The sequence below is a fragment of the Littorina saxatilis genome, linkage group LG3, assembly GCF_037325665.1.
Source record: "Littorina saxatilis isolate snail1 linkage group LG3, US_GU_Lsax_2.0, whole genome shotgun sequence".
NCBI classification, from domain to species: Eukaryota; Metazoa; Mollusca; class Gastropoda; order Littorinimorpha; family Littorinidae; genus Littorina; species Littorina saxatilis.
Window position 1 is genome coordinate 9289863 of NC_090247.1, and position 7768 is coordinate 9297630.

At 40.1% G+C, this 7768-nt stretch overlaps 1 protein-coding gene across 1 annotated transcript in view; it reads left to right on the plus strand.

The window, feature by feature from the left end:
* The first annotated feature begins 266 nt into the window (after nt 1–266).
* Nucleotides 267–7768, plus strand: part of LOC138961555 (transmembrane channel-like protein 7) — a 96390-nt gene continuing 88888 nt past the window's right edge. Inside the window, exon 1 of the mRNA XM_070333212.1 lies at nt 267–352. The gene's annotated coding sequence lies outside the window, so the exon portion shown is untranslated. The remainder of the gene's footprint in view (nt 353–7768) is intronic.

Genomic DNA, 7768 nt, shown 5'->3' on the forward strand with positions numbered 1-7768 from the left:
CGTGACAGTTTGTTTGTTTGTTTGTGTGTGTGTGTGTGTGTGTGTGTGTGTGTGTGTGTGTGTGTGTGTGTGTGTGTGTGAGTGTGTGTTCTATCTGTGTGTTTATGCGTTTTAGTCCGTGTTTATTATAATATTATGTACTGACGACTGAATGACTAGACAGCCTGTTTAGCAGGAAGGTAAGACTGTACATGTACAAAGCGCGCCGCTCCCAGCCATGGTAGGCTAGTGAAAGTAGTTCACTGCCATGTGTGTCAGTGTAAAGGCACCTGCTTTCCGTGACTGTAGCGCTACAACTTGACTTAAGCCGGTTTTTAACAAAGTAACAACCAAGATCGGTGAAGAAGGAGAGGTAAGTGATCAAACACTGGTACTGTCGTCTTCATCTTTACCATCATTATCGTTGTCGTCGTTGTTATGTGCCATTTGATTGCAGATCAAACGCAAGAACAAATATATATTAAATTGTGAGTCTTGTGTTTAAGTGCTTATTTTCATAAGTATTTAGACGTTTAAAAACAACTTTAATTCTACCCAAACAAACAACAATAGCAGACAAAAACAAGAAAAGCAAAAGCATCCGCTTTGATTTATTTAAAACTGAATTCGTGAGCATTTCAAAAAGCAGTATTTCTTGTTAAAATGAATAAAGTCACACTCGGCTACCGTAACTAGAATATTCACCAAACTAATTTAGTTGAATACTGAAACACCTGTATTTTTCATTTTTGTTATAAGAACCGAGCTTACCGAGTTCGTTTAACATTGAAAAGCACAAAAGCTTACAGTTGGACCAAACATTTATATCCCCAAACGTCTCTACACAGGTGTATACTTTACAGTTTTCCGTTTAAGTAAAAAGTGTTCATCGAATTTTAAAAACTTAAAACACAAACTGTTCATGATAATTATGTGCCTTACACTATGGAAAGATGTTTGACACTTACAATGTTAAGGAATTGAACACCCGGTGTTCCGAAAAGCAAGAAACGAAATGTAAGTGTCATTTTCTTTCCAATGCGGTTTGAACACCCGAAGTTGTGTTCTGAATGAATCTACTAACAAGTTAAAAGGCTACTATTTTCTGGATTAAAATAAGCTCATTACACAAATGATGCCCCTGTTATAGCTCAACAATCCATAAATACATAATCGACTTCAAATGAAAATGTTCATCCTCTAACTAGCCATTTAAATAAGAATACATTATCATAAAACCACTTAGCTGACCAAATGTAAAAAAAATAAGAAAGAAAAAAAGAGCTATGAGCACAAGTTCAAGCTGTTAGCAGTTATATATTTATCCGAAATAATCCATACAACAGTTTACCTTCAAAAATCAGACTAAAAGCCATGTAAAAAGCAAATCAATCTACACACTTACACTATATAATACTAAACCTTTACAATAATGCTGGATATGACGAAACAAGCTATTGCCTCAAACCTGTTGGACTACAGGTGATGTGTAGTGGGTGTGAACGATGGTAGAGTAGAGGACGTGTGATTGGCGGGGGGGGGGGGGGGGGGGTAAGAGTGAAATGTTTGACGACTGTTTATCTGCTATATATATGTGATAGTGGATGTATGCTTGTTAGTTGTAGATCTAGTACGATGTTTCAGGTTGTAATGTTTGTGCGGGTGTTATTATTATCATTATTCCCCCCTCTGCTTCTTTACCTCTGTAAACTTGTAGGGGTAGTTATTTTTCGATAATGACCCAGCAACCAAACAAATAACGACCCAGCAACAGCCTGAATCCTCGATAGTGCAATGGGTTGAGAGGTTGTTCTGTTTCGGTACTACTTTTTTCGACTGAAAAGTTCCGAACGCTCTAATGTACGAAGTATACATCTCTGGAGCAAACAATACAAACATACCGCATTTAAATTAACAACTACAGGCCTGAACACATGAATCTCCATATAAAATCCATGAGTTCGGTTGTTTTCTGAATCTCATCTGCCGTGCCGTCAAGCCGTTCATCACAAGCAATTTTCCAAGGCAAGTAACTCATACTTTGTCTAGCGACAAGAGTAGTTCCCCTTCTTTTCACTCAGTTCCTTCGACAACAGACTGCAATCCGACGGTCAGTTTTCAACAATATTTCATTTAATAAACAGATCACACGCAACCAAATGCACACATCTCATCAATTTAAACAACATAAAGGGGTTTCATACACTATTTTCCCCAGAAAACTGAACTTCATACAGTTTTTTAACGTTGGAACACGGGTGCAAAAGTTCGTCTGCTAGTCCCATTTGACGAAAAAACATTATCCTAAGCGATACTAAAACATATACAGAACACACAATATCTGCCTTTGCCGCCACGGCAGAATAACAGCATATCTGTGTACTTGATTTTAGCCCAAAATAGGAAAACTGACAAGAAGTGTTAACAGAATGGAATAATTTGCACGGAACTATACAACCGCGCATTAATCGATCGCCTGCGCAGGTTGACTGGTTGAGAGAATAGGATTCGATCAAACTTTCGCAAAAAAACTCCTCTTTTCTTTGAATAACTGAAGAAAGGAGGAATAAAGAGGTTACACACCTCGTCTCAGTGATTATCAAAAATAATGGTCTCAGTTCGCGGTCATGAAAAAGCTCGCTAAAGCTCGCATTTTTCATGATCCGCTAACTTCGACCATTATTTTTGATAATCACTGAGACTCGGCGTGTAACCTCTACTTATGTAGCCGTACAAAGGTTCCAGTGTGTGAGTTGTGCATGGCCGGGTGCTAGAGTGCTGCATGAATGAGTAAGTGCATGTGGAGTTGTATGGCTGGGTGAATTGTGGGTTGCGTACACATGTCCGAGGGGCACATGTAGCCTGTGTGTCTGAAGTAGTGGGTATGTTTGCGTAAGGGTGTGCTGATATTGAACTTCAGTTGTGTTTTGTAAATGTCTATGTATCAGGGTATTATGTCTTGCCACACACGTGCCAAATTTCCTTCTATTGATGAGGACAATAAAATTTCTTGTATCTTGTATCTTGTATCTTGTATCTTGTAAAGAGATTTTAGAAGATATGAAATCGACTGGATCGGGAAGGCAGAAATTAGACAGCGAAAGTAGAAACCCCTTGAAACGAGTCAATCTTCAAGCAATATTTGAGTCTCTCAATCGATCCGCAACAAAACAACAACAAAAAGACCAAGAGACTCCGTATCAGACCTTGTCAACGTTCCGGGGGTTACAGTGAGAACCTTAGACAGTCCTGCGTTCACAACAGGCTGGTGTTTAATTTCTGCGTCCGCAGTATACCCCACTGCGGTATGATGAAGGCATCGCTTTCAACTTGAAGCTTTCTCCTTGCCCCCCCTCCCCCCTCCTCAGTTGATGCGGTCTTTGATGAGTAGTTTAGGTGTGGCGAGTGTCTGCACGGCAGAGTGGACAGATGACCCTTTGTCCCGGGTCCAGGCAGCTGCGACAGACCACGTGACCACAAGACGGGACTTGAAGGGTGGCTGGGTTCTCCTTACAGTTGGCACACTTGAACCCTGTGGTCAGACTTCCCTGTAAAAGACGGATCTCATTAGGCACCACGGGATCATTCACCATGCAAAATAACTAAGCAAGCTTATTGAATAATTATTGTAAACGCTTGTCTGAACGTGAAAGTAAAAACAAGTCGCGTAAGGCGAAAATACAATATTTAGTCAAGTAGCTGCCATTTTTCAGCAAGGCCGTATACTCGTAGCATCGTCAGTCCACCGCTCATGGCAAAGGCAGTGAAATTGACAAGAAGAGCGGGGTAGCAGTTGCGCAAAGAAGGATAGCACGCTTTTCTGTACCTCTCTTTGTTTTAACTTTCTGAGCGTGTTTTTAATCCAAACATATCATATCTATATGTTTTTGGAATCAGGAACCGACAAGGAATAAGATGAAAGTGTTTTTAAATTGATTTGGACAATTTAATTTTGATAATAATTTTTATATATTTAATTTTCAGAGCTTGTTTTTAATCCGAATATAACATATTTATATGTTTTTGGAATCAGCAAATGATGGAGAATAAGATAAACGTAAATTTGGATCGTTTTATAAATTTTTTTTTTTTTTTACAATTTTCAGATTTTTAATGACCAAAGTCATTAATTAATTTTTAAGCCACCAAGCTGAAATGCAATACCGAACCCCGGGCTTCGTCGAAGATTACTTGACCAAAATTTCAACCAATTTGGTTGAAAAATGAGGGCGTGACAGTGCCGCCTCAACTTTCACGAAAAGCCGGATATGACGTCATCAAAGACATTTATCAAAAAAATGAAAAAAACGTATGGGGATTTCATACCCAGGAACTCTCATGTCAAATTTCATAAAGATCGGTCCAGTAGTTTAGTCTGAATCGCTCTACACACACACACAGACACACACACACACGCACACACACATACACCACGACCCTCGTTTCGATTCCCCCTCGATGTTAAAATATTTAGTCAAAACTTGACTAAATATAAAAACGCTATGCTATATCTTCACCGCTCGGCCATTTGCACAGACAATGGAGATGCATTGTTTACCCAGGGCCGGACTAGGCGGGGGGGGGGGGGGGGGGGGTTACAGGGGTTGCGCAACCCCCCCCCCCCCCCTGGCAAAAGCATGTACCTCCCAAACGCTTTTTTGTGGGGGAGGGAGGGGGGGTTGCATCTTCAACGATTTTTGTGGTGAAAAGTATGAGTCCTTACAATCTCAATTCTTCTTCATTTTGAATTTACTTTTTTCGTTCAAGGAGAGGCTTCCTTTCGCTCCAGAAACATCAAACAACGTTCAGCTTCAAGGGGGCGAAGCCCCTTGCAACCCCCACCAAGAAGGCTTCACCCCCTGGACCCCCATCTGTAACCCCCCCCCCTAGAACTTACCTAGTCCGGCCCTGTTTACCGGTGGTAGAATAAAGTCGACCAGTACGTTAGGTTCCATCTTTCTTGAGAAGTTTACGGCAGGAAACTGCTCTAATAAGCTTATATAATTTCTCTAAGTTCTGAATCTGTCACTCCCTCTTGGACAATAGTGAAACAAAGAAAATGCATGTCCAGCATGGATTGTGAGCATGTTGAATGAGGACATCTGTTATTATGCAAAATACGAGCTGAGTGATCGTGACCGTCTGCAGCTCAGTAACGAGAATCATTTGCGGGATCTCTGTAATTTGCATGCAGTATACTACCAGATCATGGTGACGAGTTTGTTAGCTATACCACTGAGTGCTCTAAATTATACCAAACACGACACCCATGGGAATGTCAGCAATAATAGAATGGCAAACAAAACCAAGAACAAATCCCCCCCCCTTCCACCTGCACATGAGTTCGAGTCACATCTTAAATCAAACTCACTGGGGGACTGTAGGAATGTTGAGAAGGGTCAGTCTGTTTCTGAAGGACAGACACATGAAGCTGTCGAGTTCCCGTGGACGCGCGGGTTGGTGGTCGTCTCTCCAGAGTTGATCCCACTAAAACATACAATGAAGGCAACATATTTCTAGTTAACCTTGTAAATATAAACAATTCGCGAAAGGCGACATTACTACATTTAGTCAAGCTGTGGAACTCACAGAATGAAACTGAACGCACTGCATTTTTTCACAATGACCGTAGTCCACCGCTTGTGCATAACGGAGTGAAACAGACGAGCCTGTTCAGCGCGGTAGTGGTTTTGCTGTGCTGCTTAGCACGCTTTTCTGTACCTCTCTTCGTTTTAACTTTCTGAGCGTGTTTTTAATCCAAACGTATCATATCTATATATAGCTATTCTGATGAACACGTGGGGGAATTCGGGGGCTGTGATTTGATGGTCTCTTCCGATCATCAAACCATAATGCTACGGAAGTCGGCCATTTTTCTCAATATCCAAAAGCATATTGTCAATGACAAAGACGCATGGTTCCGGTTTACCCACCTGTACCACACGATGTTTCACTGATCGACAACAGCATACACTGACAACTTGAAATTCTTCCCGGGAATGTTTTTCAGCTTTACAAATGTCGATAGCATATCCTTTTCTGCTAACTTCCCGATGAAACAGGACTAAACCTATTATTTTCTGTCCCTAAGCACCACAAAATGCCCAAAGTCGAAAGATGTAGTACAAACAGGGGAGTAAAACGGAACAGCCGTTTTTGTTCACGATAGTTCACAGTTGCCGACTGACACAAATTTTCGCATTCGGCTTTTCTTATCTCGTAACTCCACACTAAATACCCCACTTCCCCTCTGAAGTATTGATGTACAACCCATGGCACTAACATTCTCGTCCTGATATGGCTCTGCGTAGTCGGCTGGACGTTAAGCAACAAATAAAAAAACAAATAAACAAACTAACATTCATGTAGTCGTTTATAACTGAGGTTGAAAAATTCGCTTCATGACGAGACAAGACCGTCGCGATATAACCTTCGTGGTTGAAAACGACGTTAAACACCAAATAAAGAAAGAAGAAAGACGAGACAAGTATAAATGCCATTCACCCAAACTGGAAACGTCGCTGCCGTCTGCTCGCTTTGTACGGATTAGCTGTTTTCTTTTCCTCCCCTTCTTGCATCCTAGTTCTTCAGTTGTTTCTAGTTTTCCGTTGATGTTGTGTTTTGGTCTTCTTCATAAGTAGTCTTGTTCAAAATTAAAAAAACCTCAAACTTCTTTTTGTTGTATACGAATGAACTAATAAAAAGCTGTTTAACAGCTGTGTTGTCAAATCGAGTTTTTTTTCCAAAGTCAGTGTTGCTCCTGCGCAAAACTAATGCGCATAAGAAACGGCGTCTGCTATCAAAACCTGAGATCAACGCATCGACTTAAAAACTGTCATTTTGTAAGTTTGGAACAACAAATAAAGGTCAGAACAGCTATACAATCGCTATTGTGTTTTCAGCGTAGCAATTGGGTCCGATATTTAGACTCGAACAAGTATAATGCGACTCGTCTTCGACTCGTCGGCATTATACTTGCAGTCTCGTCTAAATATCGGACCCTATTGCTACGCTGAAAACACAATAGCTGTTAATGTTTTTGGAATCAGGAACCGACAAGGAATAAGATGAAATTGTTTTTAAATCGATTTCGGAAATTTAATTTTGATCATAATTTTTATAATTTTAATTTTCAGAGCTTGTTTTTAATCCGAATATAACATATTTATATGTTTTTGGAATCAGGAAATGATGTAGAATAAGATGAACGTAAATTTGGATCGTTTTATATTAAACAAAAAATTATTACAATTTTCAGATTTTTCATGACCAAAGTCATTAATTAATTTTTAAGCCACTAAGCTGAAATGCAATACCGAAGTCCGGCCTTGGTCGAAGATTGCTTTACAAAAATTTCAATCAATTTGATTTAAAAATGAGGGTGTGACAGTGCCGCCTTAACTTTTACAAAAAGCCGGATATGACGTCATCAAAAGTATTTATCGAAAAAAAGAAAAAAACGTCCGGGGATATCATTCCCAGGAACTCTCATGTCAAATTTCATAAATATCGGTTCAGTAGTTTGGTCTGAATCGCTCTACACACACACACGCACAGACACACACACACAGACACACACACACACACACACACACACACACACACACACACACACACACACACTCACATACACCACGACCCTCTATGTTAAAACATTTAGTCAAAACTTGACTGAATGTAAAAACATCCGGATTGGGTTTGCAAGCAGCAGGTTGTTGAAGATGTATTTGTCATCAAGCAATTTGATATATAAGAGTAAAACCGTTGTACCGGGGTATCCTGTTAATGT